The sequence below is a fragment of the Mastigoproctus giganteus genome, chromosome 9 (genome assembly GCF_048544385.1).
Source record: "Mastigoproctus giganteus isolate SK-2022 chromosome 9, ASM4854438v1, whole genome shotgun sequence".
In the NCBI taxonomy this organism is placed as follows: Eukaryota; Metazoa; Arthropoda; class Arachnida; order Uropygi; family Thelyphonidae; genus Mastigoproctus; species Mastigoproctus giganteus.
In genome coordinates, this window is record NC_143583.1 from 45,046,528 (window position 1) to 45,068,574 (window position 22,047).

Below are 22,047 nucleotides of genomic sequence, written 5' to 3' on the forward strand. Positions count from 1 at the left end.
TGTTTCTTTGTTTGTTATTTGGTTTTTGGGAGCATTAGCAACTAAGGCCATATTGTTCCATGGGTATGCGGTGGTCATTCCCTGACCTTTCCGCATCCTTGGTATTTGGTGATCATGGGCTCGAACCCCGGTCTAATCAAGAAGTGCATGCTATGCACTGCTGCTCCTGCCCACCTGGCTACGGAGGCGCCTATACTCATTAGTTCAAAGTGCCAAACTTAATTAACTCAAGTTGGACTTCTTTGTTGTACCCTATAAATAAATACATATAATAAAATAAAATAAAATAAAAATAAAATGAAATAGTAAAAGTAAAATGATAATATAGCTAATTATAGATATACGGTTACATTGAACGGAACGTTAACAAGGGAACGGAATGTTTCTGTTTGCCATTTGCCAGTTTTTCTAGGTTGAAGTATACTGAGAATTTACTGTAAATATATAATCAAATTGGCTTAATTAGAGAGAGAGATAATCTTTATTGCCCTTCACGGCCATAAAGCCAGGGGTTTACAGCCTCCCGAAACTTCCAGGAAAATCGAACAATTATTTACAAAAAAAGGTAATTTTACAAACGAAAACATATTTTAATACAAAGGAGAGAACTCCTTACGAGAGTTAAGTCTGATTGAGCAGACATAACATCGAGATAAGAGCACCAGCTCAATCAGACAGGAACAGATGCAAGGTACACATCAGTCATTGCTGATTAGTCCTACTAGTCATAATTTTTTTCCGGTAAGTCCAGTCAACAGCGAATTTGTTCAGGTCGGCATCAAGTGCCTGGGTTTTTTTGAGCATTTGCTGAGGGAGAAACCTGTCCAAGAGATGGAGTTGTGCTGAATGCAAGTAGAGCTCAGGATTGGCTCTAAGGGCAGCAGGGAGAATCCTCCAGCCACAGGTATCCCAGAATGAAGGTGTTGCAATTATTCCTGTTATCATCTTGACTGTTGCTAGGAGGCGTTGGTCGTCAACTAAGATGGGAAGCCGTGGAATCCCGAGAGAGTCGGCAAGCTGCATGGTGCGAATCAGAGCTGGAAGGTTGTGCTTCCTGTTGGCCCACTTTAGGAACCAGAATTCTGTGGCAAAGAGTGGTTTCTTTATTGACGGTGCCGCTGACACCCAAATTTCAGCAGCATAGAGTAAAGGTGGAAAGATAACTGTTCTTATGTACCTCACAGTTGTCTTTTTATTTTTATCTGTGATATGAAGGAGATGCTCTTTTGCTATCCACCGGAGTCTTGAAGCAAGTGTGAGGAGCATGGCTATGTGGGCGTTGAATTGAAGTTTGGAGTCGAATGCCCAGATCACGATGGCTGGACATAATTGGGATGAGGGTGCTGCCGACCGAAGACTGGAGAGAAGAAGGAATTTGCTTCAATGAATACACCACGAATTCGGACTTAGCAGGATTGATCTTGAGCCCAAACTGGGTAAGATGTAACTGCAGTGAGAGTGTTGTTAATTTCTGTTTTTACCAGATCGAGGTCTTGACCAGGGATGATGGGAGTGAGTATCTTGATATCATCTGCATAGCTCAGTAGACATCGAGAATGTGCAACCAGTGGGAAGATAATAGATGAGAACAGAAGGCCGGAAAGGACCCCTTCTTGTGGGACTCCTGCGGTGACGGATCTAGTAAGGGTGCGATCTCCTGTATGAAGCTTTATAACTCTGTTATTCAGAAGAGAGGAGAGAAAGCATAATATGTTCCCTGTGATCTGGAAGTGGCATTCCAGGAGAGTGAGTAGTTGGTTTACTTGGATGGCATCAAATGCAGCCTCAATGTCTAGGTAAGTAACAGCTAGTTCGTGCCTTTTTACGAATGCTGACAAGATAGTATTCGTGGTGGCTAGCAGATTGGTGATCGTTGATCTGTTTGGAAGGGAGCAGTGAATCTGGGCTGGATTACTGGGCAAGATCTGCTTAGTGAGGATGGAGAGTAAGGTCTTCTCCAGGAGCTTCAGCAGGCTGGAGGGGTTGGAGATGGGTCAGAAGTGTGTAGGTTTTGATGACGACTGAACTTTGGCTAAAGGTTTGATGAGTTAGATTTTCCACTGCTGTGGGAAAATCTGGTTCAAGAGTAACTGGTTGAAGATAATTAAAAGTGGCTGAATAATGTAAGGACTTAGGCATTTGAGCATGAATTGGGGAACTCCATCATCACCGGTGGTTGACGAGGCAGATAGAGATGGCAACGATCAGCTGTTGTTTTGTGATCTGAATGATGTTCAACACTTCTTGCTGGGTGGGCTTTGTTAGTAGAGCCAAATCTGAGTTTGGCGTAGGATTACGGTTAAATCTTGTGACGAAATCGAGCCACAATTCAGGATCAAGTTGCAAAGGAAAATGAAGATTCACATTCTGGTATGGATTTTTTCCTTTAGCCAGATCACGGTTAACATATAATTTGATTGCCTCAGATTTCAGGCGATTAATTTGAGCCCGTGCCCTTGAATAAACGATGCGATCATTGACATTTTGCAACTGTTTCTATGTGCGATGGAGCTGTTGCTTCGGCTGAAAACTCATTTTGAGTTCAGAATTCCACCAAAGTCTTGTATATGGACTGATTGTGATATTTTTAGAGGCAGCATATGTGGCAACAGTGTTGTTCCAGTTTGTGAGAATATTCACAGTTAGTTCTGGGTCACAAGTCTCTAAGGCCACCCAGGGAATGAGAGAGGCGGCTCTGATGCACTTATCTACATCAAGTAAGTTGGGGTTAGTGATGTCAATCTTTTTTGTTGTCCTTCTGGCTTCTAATTTGGGGGCTGGCAGATATGCAGTCACATGTATTGGGATATGATCAGAGTCAAATGACGTTTCTGCAATGTAATCAAGGGTGCAAGGGATAGAGGCAGAACTAGATCTAAGAGGTTATTCCCCCTAGTTGGAGCTTCATTAATAAGTTGTAGGTCAGCACATCTCAAGTGTGCCAGAAGATCCTTTTTCAGATTAGATAGCTGAGGAGGTAAATTGAAATCACCACAAGCTAAGTGAGAAGCTGTGGGATGCAGCTGATTGGTTAACCAGTTGGAAACTTCAAGGATGATTTGCTGAGAAGGCATTGCATTGGGGTCTATATACCACGCAGATGTCAAACATCATGAAGTTGTATCCTAACGTAATGAGGATTGCTTCGTAATTGGGAGTTTCTGGATTTATTATCCAATAGCTTGAAAGCGGATTTCTTGTAAAATATTGCGATGCCTACACCCTTGCGTGTAATCCGAGATATGAATACAACCCCATAATCAGCTGGAGCAGCTGCCGGTAGGAACTCTTGATCATCATTGAGCCAGGTTTCGGTGATGGCGAGCAGGTCAAAATATTCGGGGAGCAGAATTTCCTCCATAATGTCAAGCTTGTTCCTAAGACTATGCACATTCTGATAAAAGATGGTGCAGGCAGGTCTCTGACATGGCACTACGCGATTCAGCGGGGTGTGTCTAGGATTGACGAGCACAGGGATCGGCATATTGGTGTTCTGTGTCTGTGGTTCTGGTTGCGGTAACGAGAACTGGGATTGCTATGAATCAGGGTACCATTGGTGGGAGTCCTTTCCATTACTTCTATATCACTGCTCTTTATGCCCGAGATATGGCATAACAAGAGCCCCAGAAGGCCAGATTTCAGGATTGAAGAGTGCTTCAAAATCTGCATCAGCTACATCGATCTTAAAGGAAGTGTAGGTGGGATATTTCGTGGATAGCTTGGTGACTCTACCATTCATTTTGAATGCAGCAAGAAGGTTTTCCACATCATCAGCTGTAGTAGCAGGGGCCAGCCTACTAATGAAGACATTATGCATCCGCTTATCCATCATTCCAGTGTTCGCAATTTGCATCTTGCTGTAGTGCAGATTGGTTCCAATAACTTTAAGACTGGGGCTCAGTTCCTTAAGAGTTGGATTACGGGTCAGTGTTCTTTGTTCTTTTGTTCCTTGGCTTGCAATCTTGTATACGTTGTAGTGTCTCTATGGGTATATAGTGTCTCTATGGATATTAGATAAAATCGTAGTCCCTGTATAATGGTTACCTCTCACATTGTTTGAGGCGGAGCCACAATTGCGATGTACTTCGGCAGCCAAAGCATTATCTGGTTTCGAGCGCGAAAACCCCATATGTTTTGTGATCGCAAATAGGTGCAATTTGGCAGGTTCTGCTCCTGATGACTTCTTTGGATCTTCTGGAAGGCAGTATTTCCTGAGTATCCGTTGGCATCTGCTGTGATTTCAGCAAATACTAGCCGTGCTGAATTCAGGGCACACAACTTCAGACTCACATATTGTAAGAATGGGGGATGGAGAGGGGTCATGTGGTAATAAAGATGGGGGTGGTTTGGGTAGGAGTTCTCGGTTTCGCATGAAAGTGTCCGTCCGGAGGATGCTGCTCATGATGGTTAGTTTGAACAGCAAGATTACAAACAGATTGCTTCAGGTCATCAAAGTTTTTCCCCCAACACCTCCAATGTTTTGTGTATGCATTCATTGTGTTCTCGTAGTTGCTTGTTTTCAAGCAGTAGGTCTGCGAGGATATTATGAATTGGGGATAGCTTCATACATAGAGTTGTCTCGATATTTGTGAGGAGCGAGACAAAGAGTGGACTGTGTTCGAGTGATGATTGATTAACTATTGCGGAGATCTCTGTTGATAGTATGTTATCCTATCAACAGAGATCCTGTAATATCCTGTTGGGAACTACTAGATTTTTGCATGATGAGATCTGAAAGGCCATTTTGTTCTGCCAGTAATGAGTCAGGGGTTAATTCCACATGTGATTCTGACGATCTCAGTTTTTCAGTGTCTACCTCAGGTTCAGGTTGAGTCCTGTGCTCAGGTGAATCCGAAATTTGGTTAACATTGTTGTTAAAAGTTTCACCAGTTTTGTTCCTAGTGAATGCATATAATTTTCTCGCTTACAGGGGGGACACTGCCATATTTTCCGTCGCTGCTTCCCGAGCTTCTTTAGGTCCAACGTGAGACAATCGCTTCCGTATGTCTTGAGACAGGAAGTACATTCCACAAATTACACAGCTTTCATTATTTGGGTGATCTTGCTTTAAAGGCATTTTCAGATTTTAGGCGCAGATAAAAGGATTACGAGTGGGCTGGAAAAGAGTTTACAATTGTGTTTAGTAATTTCCTTAACTATGTATCATATTCCCAGCGATACGGGAAATAGTGAAACCGATATGTTTATCGATAAGATACAAAATAAGTAAAAAATTACAACTTATTTTAGTTGGCTAGACTTGTTACTGTTGGATGTAGTAAATCCGCTTGTACGAGGCGTGGATAATTGCTAGGAGGCAGTAAATGACACGTGTCGCCAACCTCACCTGACTGCAAGTACAAACCCATAGCACATTTGCCTGACCTTGACCTGTAGCCGGAAGCGGTAGATATCTCTTGTCAGCTGTGAGTATGAGAAAACTATAAATAATAAATACCTGGATATCCAGGTTGCCACACAATGGCTATCCTCTTGTTCAGCGTCAAATTAGGAATACACCAACATCAAAATCATCATATAAACCTAAGCATAATTCTGTTAATTTAACTGATTAACCGGAGCAACAAAGACACACAGCCGTACAACCCTGCACTTTAATAAACCTTAAATTTAGCAGAAAACTGGCAGAATAACCACTAGCCCTACAGATGGCAGTGAAATTTAATAATAATGGGAGTGAAAAATGAATAATATATATGAGTACCAACTATTTATTTATCACCTTAATTTTTAGGCTTATGCCTAAAAATTAAGGTGAATATGAAGAGGATTAAGGATAGTAATAGACCTCAATCTCTCTCGATTTGCTCTGATAGATTTTGAGGTATAAAAAATCAGAGTTAAAAAGCATAGAACAGCATTTTATATAGATAGTTGGGATTTACAGGGAGCGTAAACTGTCCAACCTTTTAGTAAGGATCCTGGTATTATAGTATGTAGTGATATTTGATATAATTAGAAGAAATTTTATGCAACTCTTTTTCTTTCTTATATTCTTTTACATAACTAGTAAACTAGTGTTACAAAGTACATACACTAGTGTTCAAAGAAAGTGCATCACCCCTTAAAATTGTAATTGTCGTCCGAATAATGCAAGTATATGGTTACAGATTACATCTTGCATCAGATCAGATTACAGATTGCATCAGATAAGATTGACATGCGTAGGTGATGACGTAATATTGCATCAGCTGTTACTTTCAGCTATATAAGCATGCTCTGCAAGAGCTGCAATTATTCCTTGCTTGTGTCAGGATGGCAAGTACTCTTTCTTCTTGGCGTCAACATGCAGTTAACGCCAAGAAGAAAGAGTACTATTGTTGCTTTATGTGAGGAAGGATGTTCTATCCATCATATTGCTTATAGAGTGTCTTGTAATCAGTCGACAGTGAGTAGGTTTCTTTCCAAACTCAAGAAAACTGGTTCTGCTGATAGGAAAAAAGGAACTGGACACAAACAAGTCTCTACACCAAAACAGGACCGCCTTTTGAAGCGCTTATGCCTTAAAAACTGTAAAGCTTCTTCGTCTGAGTTCAAAAGAGAATGGGAAGAACATACAGGAGTGGTAGCAAGTGCAGTAACAGTCAGAAGACACCTCTTCAAAAATGGACTTGTAGCCCATCATCCTAAGAAGAAGCCCCTCCTCACACAAAAAATGAAAAAGGCCCGATTAATTTGGTGTAAGGAGCATGGCAAATGGACCCCGAGCAGTGGGTCATTTATTTTCTTGGATGACAAGAAATTAAACCTGCGTGGCTCTAATGAGAGCCATGGATACCTGGCTATATTGGAAGGCAAATTGCTGCCAACCATTAGACACCATTTCAACCTGCCAAGTAACTGCATCTTTTGACTCTGCTCCTTGTCATCGGGCAAAAAGTGTGTAGGCACTTCTGTAGTTACTTTAGCTTCATTTCTGCATTAGAGGTTCAAAGTAATGTGTTTACATTTGTTACAGGTTAAAAAATTCAGGACGACTCTGCTCCTTGTCATCGGGCAAAAAGTGTGTAGGCACTTCTGTAGTTACTTTAGCTTCATTTCTGCATTAGAGGTTCAAAGTAATGCATTTACATTTGTTACAGGTGAAAAAATAGTTGGAAAAATGGTTCATTACAACTCTTAGCTAGCCAGGAAACACAGACTTGAATCCTATAAAGAATTGTTGGCATCGTGTGGAATCTGCAGTTGCCAGAAAGAAACCAAAGACCCTTCATGAACTTCAGGAAGCCATAATTCGTGTTTGGAACCACAAACTATCAGTTGATTATCTTCAGAAATTGATCTTCTCAATACCTCGACGGTGTGCTTCTGTCATCAGGGTCAGAGGCAGTTCAACTAAATATTAGTTTGCACCTGGTGAAAATGCTCATTTTGGAATATTTTGAAAGCACATGTCAAATATTACTTAGCTTTGCCTTAACTAAATAAATATCTTTTGTTTATATTTCTATTTGTGATGCTAGTCATTAATGTAACATACCATCGCAAAAAAGGGTTAAAGTGTGAAATTCCTAGGTGATACACTTTCTTTGAACACCAATGTGTGTGTGTGTATATAAACTATTACTGTCATTATCCAATTGCCTTATACCCATTAGTTGTCACAGGCTTCCCATTTCCTTTATAATAATAATAATAAAATTCTTTATTCGCAAAATTTTTACAAATATATGCTTCCCATTACAGGAATCCAGAGGAATCTAACAATCTAGTTGGAGACATTAATTATATTTACATACAAGCTGATAAAACAGAAAAAACTGCATAGAAAAACTGCAGCCATTGAGTAACAATAAAACACATACAGCATTCAGAGAATACATGAATCATAGCAACTATATTGCTTCTCCAACATAAGATTAGCTTAAAGAGCTTTGAGTTCTCGATAATTGCCAGACATCTTTCACTTGGAGTCAGTTTTAGTTTAAATGACAATTACAGGAATGGTGACTGCACATGAATATAGATTTTCTCTTTTTTTTTCCATGTATGCCAAATCACTGGACCACAGATCAAAATCAATGTCAGCTGAGCTCAGTGTGCTGATTATGCTGTTGGGAAAGTGCCGCTTGAAAGATGAGAGCTTCTGCAGGTTTAAACAGAGCACTAGCAGGTTTCTGAGAGCCCTACTCGGGATTTTCAAACCCACAAATTCCCAATGTCGATGAAGTCGTTAAATGCGGAGCAGAGATTGAGTGCCATTGTGAGCTTCCTCGCATATGCCATTTGCTGGGCTGGGGTGTAGCTTAGACTTTTACAGAGCTGTTATCTTGACATCGTATAGGGAAGGTGATCCCAATTGTTGGCCCACTTGAGGACCTAGAATTCTAGCCCCCAAAGCATCTTCAGGCTGGACAGAGGAGCTGCAGACCAAACTTCAATGTCGTAACCGATGATTGAGCTGAAGTAGTAGAAGAGAAATTTCCTGACTGTTTCTTTATTATGCGATTTATAGAGGTTGAGTTTCATGCCCCCAGAAGGCCCATAACGCTTTTGAGCGCAGTTGCTGGATTTGATCCTTACAGGTCAGATTTTCGTCCATTAAGTAAATAGTAACTGCACACAGACATTGAAGTCTGTATGCAGTTACTATTTAATCTTCTTTATTCTAATTCTTTCTTAATACCAAAACATATTCTTTCTGTCATACCTACAAAGATCTACGTGATGATGGTTCAAGCTGGACTATTCTTTCCTCCTTCTGTATGACACCAACTATTGATCTCAAATTTGGCACACTATGGCGATATCTGCCGATGCATCTAATAAATCCCCAAACAAACAAACAGGCAATTGATCTCAAAACATTCCCTCGACATGCAATCATTTAAATTTAACTAGTGGACTTCAGGAATGTACATTTCAGAACATGAACAATTCTCTATTTCTTTTTGGATATTATCAGTGTGCAAATAGCAGATCCCTGGTCTGGCTCCACATGCCAGGAATTTAATCAGCTAGTGGCAGTATGAATTATATTATATGTATTATGTAAATGTGTACTGTATTTTATATATATGGTGGTGTTGCCAGGAAAGATGGCTGGGATCACCAAGTTTAATAAATATATAAAAAAAAAAAAAAAAAAAAAACAGTCCTGTCTGATGCCATCATAGGGGTTTTGTGTGTGTGTGTGTGTGTGTGTGTGTGTGTGTGTGTGTGTGTGCGTGTGCGTGTGCGTGCGCGCGCGAGAGAGAGGAGAAATACAAGAATTGCGTTTTATTTAATGGTCAAATAAGCAGGAAAAACCACACTCAACTAACATGTTTGACCACTTGGTTAGCTTGGTTTGACCACTCTCATTCTTTCAATATATCTTAATCATCTTAAACTTACTCTGTTTACATTGGATCAAAAATTATTTAGTATGTACTTCAAAATTTTTTCTCATTTCCTCATTTTTTTATGATCTCTCCACTGCTTCCATTTGTTAGTTAGTTACAAATTTTTTTCTTAAAACTTTCATATCTGCAAGTATTCTAATTTTTAATTAAAACTTTATACTGACAAAGTTAGTTATTTTAACTAAATAATGAACAGATAACTTTGTATTTTGACTAATATCTCCTTTGCTTCAAACAAATTTGTTAAACTAGCTTCCTACTTGACTTATTTATTCATTATTTATTTATTTATTTATTTCATCATCATCATCAGCCATTTTCAATCCACTTCAGGATGAAGGTCTCTACAGCAACTTTCCAGTTCCTTCTGTTTTGTGCAATGGCCATCCATTTACTACCCACAAACTCATGAATTTCATCTGTCCATCTCCGTTTTTGTCTTCCAGATTTTCTTCTAGCTCCACTTGGGTACCATTCTGTTATTACCATTCTGTTATTATTTTCTTAGTCCATCTGTCATCATGTCTTTGAGCTATATGTCCTGCCCAAGACCATTTTAGTTCTTTAGATTTGATAAGAATGTCCTTTACTTGAGTTTGCTGCCTAATCCATGTGTTTCTCTTCTTATCCAACAGTCTGATCCCCAATATAATTTGTTCCATCCTTCGCTGTGTAGTTCTCAGCTTCTCTTCCATTCTTTTGGTGAGTGCCCAAGTTTCACTTCCATAAGTCATTGTGGGTAGTATACACTGGTTCATTATTTTATGTTTCAGACAAACTGGGATATTGCTCCTCATTATGTGACTATATTTCCTAAATGCTACTCATCCAAAATTTATTCTTCTCTTGACTTCCAGCCATTTCTCATTATTATGGCTAATAACTTGTCCCAGATAAGTATATGACTCCACCTTTTCAATTACTACACCTTCAATCATTATATCCCTTTCTGTGGCATACTTTTTCATCATTACTTTTGTTTTAGCCATATTCATCTTTAGTCCAAAATCCTTACTAACTCTGCATAACTGATTAAGATTGTCCTCTAATTCTCTGGGATTGTGGCTTATGACTACAATGTCATCTGCAAATCGTAAAAGGTTTAGGTACTCTCCATTCACATTGGCTCAGTTCTGAGAGCGGTCTAATCTTCTGAAAACTTCCTCAAGGGCAGCAGCAAACAACTTCGGAGATATTGTGTCTCCTTGTTGAACACCTTTCTCAATTTTAAATTTATCACTGTTTTTGTCTAGTGTAATACAGGAGGTGGCATTCTCATATATTTTCTTCAAAATCATAATATATGGAATATCTATGCCTCGTCTTTCCAGTGCCCGAAACATTGCCTTATGCTGTATGGAGTCAAATGCCTTTTCATAATCCACAAATGCCAGACATAATGGTGTTTTATATTCATTTGTTTTCTCCATTAGCTGTGACACTATGTGAAGGAGATCCATAGTTGAGAATCCTGTCCTAAAGCCAACTTGCTCTTTCGGTTGATTCTCATCAAGTATTCTTTCTGATCTGTTAGTAATGATCCTTGTGAACAAGATGTAGATGTGGGATAACAAGCTAATTGGTCTATAATTTCCAATTTCTGATTTATCTCCTTTCTTATGCAGCAAAACTATGATTGCATTATTCCACTCCTTAGGCGTAACACCTTTTCTAATGTCTTTTGTGAAGAGTCTTGCCAGTTTTTGTATTATGTCTCTTCCTCCCAATTTTAACAACTTCACAGTAACTTCATTTTCTCCCGTGGCTTTCTGATTCTTCTTTTTCTTCAACGCATGTTCTAACTCATCATGAAGGATACAGGTAAGTTGTATGTGTTACTAATTTGCGATCCGTCTTTCTCACTGCTGGCATCATTCCCCCGCTCCTTGTATAACTCTTTATAGTAGTCTTTTGATATTTGAAGTATGCTTTCTCTGCTATTTATAAGTACACCATTGCTATTCTTCAGTTTCAGTATCATTTTGTCTTTCTGCATTACTGCTGATTTAAATCCTTTGTTTTCCCTTAATACTTGTTCTACTTTTCTTGTGTTAAATTTTCTAATGTTCTCTCTGAGCCTCTTTCTAATGGCTTTGCATAACTCAGTATACCTCTGGTCCTTGAGGTTGTCACAGACATTCTCTCAGATATGCCAGACAAGCTGTACTTGCTACCTGGGAGTCTAAAACGCTGATGGAACTGATATTCGGGTGACACTCAAGTCAAGTGGACCCAATTTCGTCGAAGTCCGGATGGTCAGTGACAGCCAAATCCTCTGCATGCACCTTCACGATAGTGGGACTGTTAGTAATCCTGGGTATAACCTCCATGCACAAGTACATGGTGGGTGACCACCCAGGTGTGAACCAACGTAAGCAGGGGTCGAGGTGTGGCACCCACACCACATGGAAGAACACCGTCCCTCTATGTTACCAGGCAGTACTAGGTGGTAGATGACTCTCATCAACCGGTGAAATACCACCCCTTTGCTTATTGGAGGCTTGAAGTGGTGGAACCCATGATTAGTCTCTACAGCTAAGTTCCGGTCAACCCTTCCCTATCTCTTCCATCATGCAGTATGATTGATGACTTTTGAGGTTATGATGAACGTCGTGGGAAGATCCAATATTCCTTACATTTTGAGGGTACTGCTCTAAAACGGTGTTCGCAGGCCGGCCACTAGTTAGTACACCGGACCAAACCTATTAGTAACTCTCTAGGAGGCTTCCGGATCAGCTAGTATATAATCTTGCTACCTCTACTCTGTCAGATAGTGACAGGAGGGAGTCCAAGTAGTGTGTATGTGGGGAGCATTGTCGAGGCCCCGTTATGTCAAGGATCTGGGTATATTCTTACCACGTGTACACCATATCCAAAAATTTCATTACTTCATACAGCATGTCCCACCTACTTTTTCTTACTATTGAATACACCATGAATTGTCAAATTAATAGAGCAAGCTTATCTGCGAAAAGATCTAAACAACCTAAGCACTTCCTAATTCATTTCACAAATATACGTGGTCTCAATTCTAATCTCAACGATGTCCAGTTCCACTTGCAGTCTGCCAAACGCCATACTTTTTCTGACAAAATCTTAGTTATCGGTTGATTCAACTACTGCTCACCTCAGATGCCCAAATTATTAGCTGTATGATTCCTTTCGACACAAAGGTGGTACTTGGGCATATGTCCGTTCTGATATTCTCTGTCAGAGACTTGGCAATTTGGAATCTCCTCTCTTTGATCTTCTCTGGCTTAAAATCTCTCTACCTCACTGTGTTAAATTAATCTGTTTTCTCTACCGTTCTCCCAACTCTACTAATCACTTCGAACTCTTTGACTTCCTCTCCTTGCAACTTGACTTTCTCCAGTAAAACTTTCCTAACAGTAAGGTAATTTTCCTTGGTGATTTTAATGTTCACACTCCAGCTGGCTCTGGCTTCCATTTTCTAGTCACACCGACCCAGCTGGTCGAGATGCTGAGGCTTTTGTAATTGCTAATGACCTAGCACAGATTGTTCATTTACCTACAAGAATACCGGACAATCCTAATCATACAGCCAATAAGCTTGATCTTTTTCTCACAAACAACCCTTCTAAGTATACGGTTGAAGTGAGAGGTCCTTTAAGCACTTCAGATCACAACTTGGTGATTGTCTCTTCTCCACCGGAACCTTTATCTCATGGCTATTTTCAACCTCGTGTTGTTGTTGTTGTTGTTATTTGGTTTTTAGGAGCATTAGCAACTAAGGCCATATTGCTCCGAGGATATGCGGTGGTCATTCCCTGACCTTTCCGCATCCTCCGTATTTGGTGGTCACGGGCTCGAACCCCGGTCTAATCAAGAAGCGTGTGCTACGCACTGCCGCTCCTGCCCACCTGGCTACGGAGGCGCATCAACCTCGTGTTGTTTGGCATTACAAGAATGCAAAATGGGATGACCTGCGAGACTTCTTTTCTTCTTTTCCTTGTTCGGATTACTGTTTCAAAACTTCGGATGTTAATATTTGCTCAGATCGTGTCAGTGAAATTATTCTTGCAGGAATGGAATCCTTTATCCCACACTCCACTTTAAAATCTCGCCCTTTATCTAAAACCTTGGTTTTCCAATAAATGTGCTAAGGCTGTTCAAGAGACGTATGTTGCATATCATAATTGGCTTGTTTCTAATTCTTCAGTTTCATTTTTTGCCTACACCAAAGCTCGCAACAATTGTAAAGCAGTTATTAATCAATCCAAACTTGATTTTGAACAGGCTAAGAGTAGAAAACTTGCGTCTTGCCCTAATGGTAGCCGAGCATTCTGGTCTCTTGCCAAAGCTATTGGCCGCAACTTTTGCCCATCTCTGCTCCCACCTCTGTCCAAACCGGATGGTTCTATTGTCACTTCAGCCAAGGATAAAGCTGACCTGCTAGCATCTCATTTTTCTTCCAGCTCATGTATTAAGGATCTTGGTAAAACACCACCCACCATTCCCAACACACTCCATTCAATGCCTCCTGTGGTCTTCCATCAAAAGGATATCAGAAGGATTTTGATGAATCTCGATGCTAGAAAGCTCCAGGTCCTGATGGTATTTCTCCACTTGTTCTCAAAACCTGTGCTCCTGAACTTACTCCTATTCTTTGCCGCCTTTTTTCACTTTCTTATTCCAAAGGTGTTTTTCCCTCTGCTTGGAAATTTGCTCATATCCAGCCAGTTCCTAAAAAGGGTGACAAATCCCTCCCATCCAATTATTGTCCCATTGCAATTACGTCTACTCTTTCTAAAGTAATGGAGATCTCAATTAACCGCCAACTCTTAAACTACCTACAAACCTTCCGTCTGATCAACGATCGCCAGTATGGATTCCATCAGTGTTGATCCACTGGTGATATTCTGGCTTATGTTACCCATTTATGGACTAATTCAATGGAAAGGTTTGGTGAAACACTAGTAGTTGCTCTTGACATCTGAAAGGCTTTTGAAGGTGTTTGGCATAAAGGTCTTCTAAACAAGTTTCCATCTTATAGTTTGACAACTGTTTTTAGTAAATGTTTATCCAGTTTTCTCTCTGATCGCTCTCTGAGGGTGATGGTAGATGGCTCTCTGTCTTCTAACTTTTCCACTAATGCAATTGTCCCCAAGGTTCAGTTCTTTCCCCACTCTTTTCCTCTTGTATATTAATGACCTTCTTCCATTGATTGGAAATCCTATCCATAGTTTTGCCGATGATAGTACATTGCATTCCACTTTCTATTTTGGGAAATCTTGTCCTGCCCAATCAGCTTCAACTTCTCAAAAATCTGCTACTAATTCCTTAAATGCCGATATCCAGGTAATTCTCCAGTGGGGCAAAGACAACTGAGTTGATTTCCACCCTTCTAAAACTCAGTCTTATCTCATATCTCGGAAAAAGGATTCTTCTGCTCCTATTCTTATCTTTAGTGGCACTCTGATTTCTAGGCAAAATGATATATCTCTTTTGGGGATTACCCTGACTGCTAATCTCTCTTGGCACAAGCACATTACAAATATTGCTTCCTCTGCATCTAAAAAACATGGTTTTCTCTTTCACTCTCAGTGTTACTTTTCTTCCAAACAGCTGCTCACTCTGTATAAATCGCAAATCCGCCCTGCCATGGAATATTGTTCCCACATCTGGGGTGGTGCCCCCAAAACCTCTCTCAGGCTTCTTGATTCCATTCAGAAGAGAGAAGTTAGGTTAATTAACGATTCCTCTCTAACAGAGTCTCTCCACTCGCTTTCTCACAGACGTACTGTTTCTGCTGCATGCCTCTTCTACAGATACTTCCATGGGCACTGTTCTTCTGAATTGGCTTCTATAATTCCTGCTCTCTCTTTCAAAACAATCCGAACACATGCCGCCACCAGTCAACATCCATTTACTGTCCAACTTCAAACCCACAGAACCAACTTTTCATCTTCCTCATTTATTCATTCAACTGGTGTTTTCTGGAACAACCTGCCTTCATATGTATTTCCTAAAAATTACAATCCACAGAAGTTCAAGTCTAATGTCAACAAATATCTTCTTTTGTCTTCTCAACCTCCAACCCAAGCATGGTACCAAGTACTATAGGTTCTATTACCTCTCGTGTTTGGGGTTCGCATGAAAAAAAAAAAAAAAAATACTCACTTTTCTCGCTGTCACTGTTTTTCTTGTTCTTCATTTGTCATCTTAGGTTCATCATGACAAGTTTTTCTTGACTAATTTTTTCTTCTTTGGATTTCTTTTTACCTACAGGTTTCTTGGGGATTTTCACTTTCAGAAAATTGTAATATTTGTCATCGATATCTTGGTCCTGAGCAGCTGCAGAAAGTCAAACTTGTTCTTAAGTTCCGGTACATACTGCTTTTTCACCTCTTCTGTTATCTCAAAGACCTTTGTATTATTTACACAAGTCAGTTTTTTCCATTCTTTTCTTACATCTAAATCAAGTGTGCATCTTACCATTCTGTGATCACTTCCAACATTTACCTTGTTCAGGACAGTGACATCATTCACGATATATCTTGTGTTAGTGAGGATGAAGTAGATTTCATTAGTTGTTAATACATTCGGGCTCTTCCATGCCACTTTCTGTTCACCCTTTCTTGAAAAAAGTGTTCATTACTGACATTCCTCGAGATTCTGCAATTCCACAAGTCTTTTGCCTCTTTCATTTCTTTCACCAATTTCAAAATTTCCTATAGTTCCCCTTTCTGTGCTGTTTTATCTCTTTCCAACCTTAGCATTGTAGTCCCCCATAATTGGGGGACTACAATGTTCAATAATAGTGTATTGAGTTTTCTGTTCATCTAGAAGACTCTCAATTTCTGTGTACATTTCTTCAACCTCTTTGTCATCATGGATCGATGTTGGTGCATAACTCATTATAACCTTTATGTAAACTCCAAACACGAGAGGTAGTAGAACCTATAGTACTTAGTACCGTTCTTGGGTTGGGGGTTGAGAAGAAGATATTTGTTGACATAGGACTTGAACTTCTGTAGACTGTAATTTTCAAGAAATACGTATGAAGGAAGGTTGTTCCAGAAAACAGCAGTTGAATGAATAAACGAGGAAGATGAAAAGTTGGTTCTGTGAATTTGAAGTTGTACAGTAAATGGATGTTTGCTAGTTGTGGCACATGTTCAGACTGTTTTGAAAAGAGAGAACGGGAATTATAGAAGCCAATTCGGAAGAACAGTGCCCATGGAAATATCTGTAGAAGAGGCATGTAGCAGAAACAGTACGTCTATGAGACAGAGAGTGGAGAGACTCTGTGAGATGAATCATTAATTAACCTAACTGCCCTCTTCTGAATGGAATCAAGAAGCCTGAAAGAGGTTTTGGGGGACATCACCCCAGATGTGGGAACAATATTCCATGGTAGGGTGAGATTTGCAATATGCACAGAGTGAACAGCTGTTTGGAAGAAAAGTAACGCCGAGAGTGAAAGAGAAAACCAAGTTTTTTAGATGCAGAGAAATATTTGTAATGTTCTTGTAATGCAACAATACGAGGCTATTCCCAACAATACGAGGTTGGGAATAGCCATGAGATAAAGGCTCCATTGGAGAAGAGACTATCACCAAGTTGTGATCTGAGGTGCCTAAAGGACCTCTCACTTCAACAGTGTACTTAGAAGGGCTGTTTGTGAGAAAATGATCAAGCGTGTTGGCTGTATGGTTAGGATTGTCCAGTATTCTTGTAGGTAAATGAACAATCTGTGCAAGGTCATTAGTAATTGCAAAAGCCTCAGCTAGCTGGAGTTGTGAACATTAAAATCACCAAGGAAAATTACATCACTGTTAGGAAAGTTGGACTGGAGAAAGTCAAGTTTCAAGAGAGGAAGTCAAAGAGTTTCAAATGATTAGAGCTCTTTAGCTTATATCTTCTTAGAAATACTGAGTAGTAGTCTTGGCATCCTTGGTGATGTACTTCAGAATTCCAAAATGTTGTTTTTTATATCTTTATGGAACAGAACACCAACTCCACCTTCACTCCTTTCACTGTTTCCATTGGTGTAATTTGCAAAACTTAAGCCTTCCTTCGTAAGAGCAACCATTCACTAATATTAGCATTAGCATTAGTAGAGGCATTTGATGCAAGAAAGCAAGCTTATGCAGCATCAGCCAAAAAAAAAAAAAAAAAACCACTTCCACTTCACCCCTCTATTCGTTCAAAATACCTGTCCAGCTGAGCCTTAAACTTATTTAGGCTATCAACTTCCACGACAAGGGATGGAAGTCTGTACTTCACTAATATAGTTCACTAATATAGTTGCCCTTCTCTGTACTCATTCCAGCAGCTCTACATCCTTCTTAAAATGAGGCCTCCAGACCTATACTCAGTATTCAAGGTGTGGCCTGACCATTGCCTTCTACGAAGGGATGATCACCTCCTTATCGCTTCTTGAGAAATTCCTGTATATCATTGACAAGACACCATAACACCACTCTTGCAGACCATCTGCACTGCTCAGAAAACTTCATATCTGCCTACATAAATTTCCCCAGGTCCATTTCATTCTCTACCACTGTCAGTGTAGTACCACAGAGTTGATACATTACTCTGGGATTACTACTTCAAATATGCAGTATTTTACATTTGTCAATGTTAAACTTCAGTTGCTACCTCTCAGCCCATCTGCTCAAGTTTTCTAGATCCTGTTGTAGCAGCATACTGTCATTAGTGTCATTAACAATCCTGCGAACATTTGTAACATCTGCAAACTTGGGCATTAAGCCTGATATACCATCATCAATATCATTTATAAATATAGAAAACAACAATGGACTCAACATAGACCATGGGGAACTCCACTAATAATATTAGTCCATTGATTACCATGCTCCATCTTCTCCCACTCAACCATCCCTTTATCCATAGCAGAAATTTGCCTCCAATGCCACACTGCTCCAAATTTTGCAGAGGTTTTGCATGTGCAACAGTATCAAAAGCCGTCCTAAGATTCAAATATATGCTATCAAAATTATTGTTTTCCTTCCAGCTCCTTGTGACAAAATCATAGTATACAGCAGGTCCCCGTTATAACGCGGTTCGCTTTATGCTGATTCGCTATAATGCTGATCTTAGATTATAACGCTGTCACAGATCACTAAAGCTCTTTTAATGATTGCATTTTTGGCATATTTAACGAAATTGTTTCATTTGTTGGAGTCGATAGATTGAAAATGAATACCAAAACAGCATTAAAACGTTTCCCATGCCGACTTGAGAAATTTTCCCACGCTCAGTGAAATTTTCTCGCACGCTAATTTAATTGCAGTAGAATGACTTGTTACGTAGTTCCGAGATCAACATTTTAAAAAATGACCAAGTATATTATTGCTTGTAATATTTGCGTTATATGCGTTTATCCGAAGTCTAGTCATCACTCAGTACAGTATTAGACATCGTGCGAAATGGACAGTTTACTTGAACATTGTATCATAATTAATGCAACCAACACAGTTACATTTTCGAAGAGTTAATAATGGCCGATAAGAATGAAAAAGCAACAAAGTCTGAGCGCAGTACGAAGACTATAAATGTAAGAAAAAGATTGAATTTGAAATTAAATTAGACATTTTGAAGCAAATCGATTCCGGTCAAAGACAAGTGGATGTGTGCCATAATTTAGGATTTGCAAGTTTAACTGTAAGAACAATTATAAAAAAAATAAAGAATTAATTTTAGCAGCGGGAAAGATAGCTGCAAGCATCTAGAGCTAGGCCGGCTATTAGGATTGAAATGCAAAGACTTTAACTAATTTTATTGAAGATAATATCCAATGCAGAATTCAGTTAAGTTAATTATTATTAAAGAGAGAGAGAGAGATTAGCCAATATGATGATCTGAAGAAAGAAAACTCACCTAAAAAAAAAAAAAAAAAATGTGGAACCATTTAAAACTAGTAAGGGCTGGTTGAATAGATTTAAAATCCAGGGAGAAGCCGCAAGTGCAGATTAAGGAGCCGAAACTTTTAAAAAAGAACTTGTTAAAGTTATTGAAGAGGGGTATTATGCGTTATACTTCTCAACAAGTTTTTAACATAGATGAAGCAGGACTTTTGTGGAAACGAGTGCCTAAAACAAGTTTCATATTGAAAGAAGAAAAAAACATGCCAGGTTTCAATGCGGCGAAGGATCGGTTGACTTTATTGTTGGGTGGTAACGCTGCGGGGGATTTAAAATTAATACCCCTTTTAGTTTATTTGGAAGAGGGCCAAAGTTCAACCCAAAATCGACACATTTTTCTTGATTAAATTCATCAATTAAATTAAATCAATTTAGATCAATTAAATTCATGATTTTAATTGGAATTTTAAGTTTAATTTTGATACTTAAGTAGTTACCACATAATTATATACGTATGTAATGCAGAATATTTTATATGTACAAATTTGAATATTAAATATTTTGACCGACATTTGTACATCTTTTCACTACCATTTATTATTGATTAGGAAATATCCTATGGCACCGATCGCAATTCACAAATACATATGTTACCTTATGGAAATGCAGCGTCACTTAACATTGATTCCCTTAGCGCTCTGATTTTACGGAACAAATTATCAGCGTTAAGCAGGGGTCACCTGTACAATCAAATTGGTCAGAAAAGACTTCCCTTAAAACCCATGTTGTGTCCCAGCTATAACTGAAGTCTTGTCTAGATGATCCTGCAGTACTTCTTTAACCAGAGCCTCCATTAATTTCCCTGGAACAGAAGTTAAACTGAGAGGTCTGTAATTACTTGTGTTGCCCTTTGATCGTGCTTTTTTAAATTATGGTCACATTTACACATCTCTAGTCTATGGGTATCTCCCCTGAGTCCAAGGAAGCTCTCATAATTATGGCTAAGGGTTTGCTTACTTCCTTTGCTGCCTCCTTTAATATAACTGGAGAGCTCTCATCCACCCCAGATGCCTTTCTTATGTTTATTTTCAACAATTTCTCCTCCCCTTTACTCTCAGTTATTAGAAAATCAATCTGTTTGCTTGATGTTTGCGGAGCAATCGGGTACGGGACATGATACTGCCATGGGGGGATGTCTTTGTGTGTGCACGATGCAAGGAGTGCAAGGAAATTAGGCGACAACTCAGCGTTGTTATGGGCCTATATGAAACCTTGAAGGACAGGGTGGATGCCCTCGAAGGAAATAAATTGAGGGGCCCATCAGGCTCTCAGCTGCCCACATCAACGCCAGAGCTTGCACTTGGTCATCTTGCAACACAGAGGCAGCCCCAAGGCAGAATGCGCTGGTCCCACAGGAACTAGTAGTTGTTGGTGACTCTATTGTCAGGGAAACGGGGAACGTGCTTTGTAAAAAGGATAGGTGGAACAGGACCAGGGTATGTCTGCCAGTGGCAAAGGTTGATGATGTTGTAGAGCGGATATCATCTTTTAAGGGCACAAAAGGTGATATAGTTGTACACGTTGGCACTAATGATATTAAGAGTAGGAGACCAGCAGAATTACTTAACAAGTACAGGTCACTGTTGAAAAAAAGCCGTGAAGTAGAGTTAATGGGGGATTTTAATTTCCCAGATATTGATTGGAATTTGTGGGTTGGTCACTCACAAACTAGCAAGGCTTTTGTGGATTTATTGGATGATTGTTTTCTACACCAGCATGTTCGGGAGGCAACTAGAGGGAGCAATACTCTTGATCTGATTATCAGTAGTGATTCTTCATGCATTAAGAATCTGCAGATAAAGGAACCAGTAGGTGGCAGTGATCACAGTGTGCTGAAGTGGGATTTACTCAAGGAGGTAACTACCATCAGAGGTAAAGGGAAGGGTTTTTGCTTTCGTAAAGGTGACTATGATGGACTGAGACAGTATTTAAATTCTATATAGTGGGACCAACTGATGATGTTACCAACAGCAAATTCAAAATGGGAAGCATTCAAGGAACTAATCTTGGAAACTAAAAGGCTTTACATACCAACCAAGAAATATTGTTCAAGGTTCAGGCCAAAATTGTTGTCAGATGAACTAATGAGACATATGGCAGAGAAGAAAAATGCATGGGATACATAGAAATTAATGGGTGACATGGAAGCCTATGATAGATATAAGTTGGTCTGTAACCAAGTCACAAAGGAGATTACGCAGGCAAAGGCATATTATGAGAAATCCTTGGCAAAGGATGCAAAGAAAAACAGAAAAGAGTTCTTTACCTATTTAAACTCAAGAAGGAAAGGGATGAATCAGATTGGTCCACTGGATGTTGATGGTTCAACAGTTGAGGATCCTGCTCAGGTGGCTAACAATCTAAACGAGTATTTTGCATCTACATTCACACATGAGGAGTTATTCAGGAAGGGGAATGTCGTAGGTGAAGAAAACATTGGCAATGAGCTAGATGATTTTCTAATAACTGAGAGGAAAGTGGAGGAGAAATTGTTGAGGATAAACATAAAAAAGGCACCCGGGGTGGATGGGATCTATCCAGTTATATTAAAGGAGGCAGCAAAGGAAGTAAGCAAACCCCTAGCCATAATTATGAGAGCTTCTTTGGACTCAGGGGAGGTACCCATAGTTGGAGATGTGCAAATGTAACCCCAATTCACAAAGGAAGATCAAAGGCTGACACAAGTAATTACAGACCTGTTAGTTAAACTTCGGTTCCAGGAAAATTAATGGAGGCACTAGTTAAAGAAGCACTGCAGGATCATCTGGACA

At 39.6% G+C, this 22,047-nt stretch overlaps 1 protein-coding gene across 1 annotated transcript in view; it reads right to left on the reverse strand.

Moving 5' to 3' along the window:
* Nucleotides 1-22,047, reverse strand: part of LOC150080194 (protein Aster-B-like) — a gene marked incomplete in the record, with an annotated part of 482,184 nt that overhangs the window by 292,058 nt on the left and 168,079 nt on the right.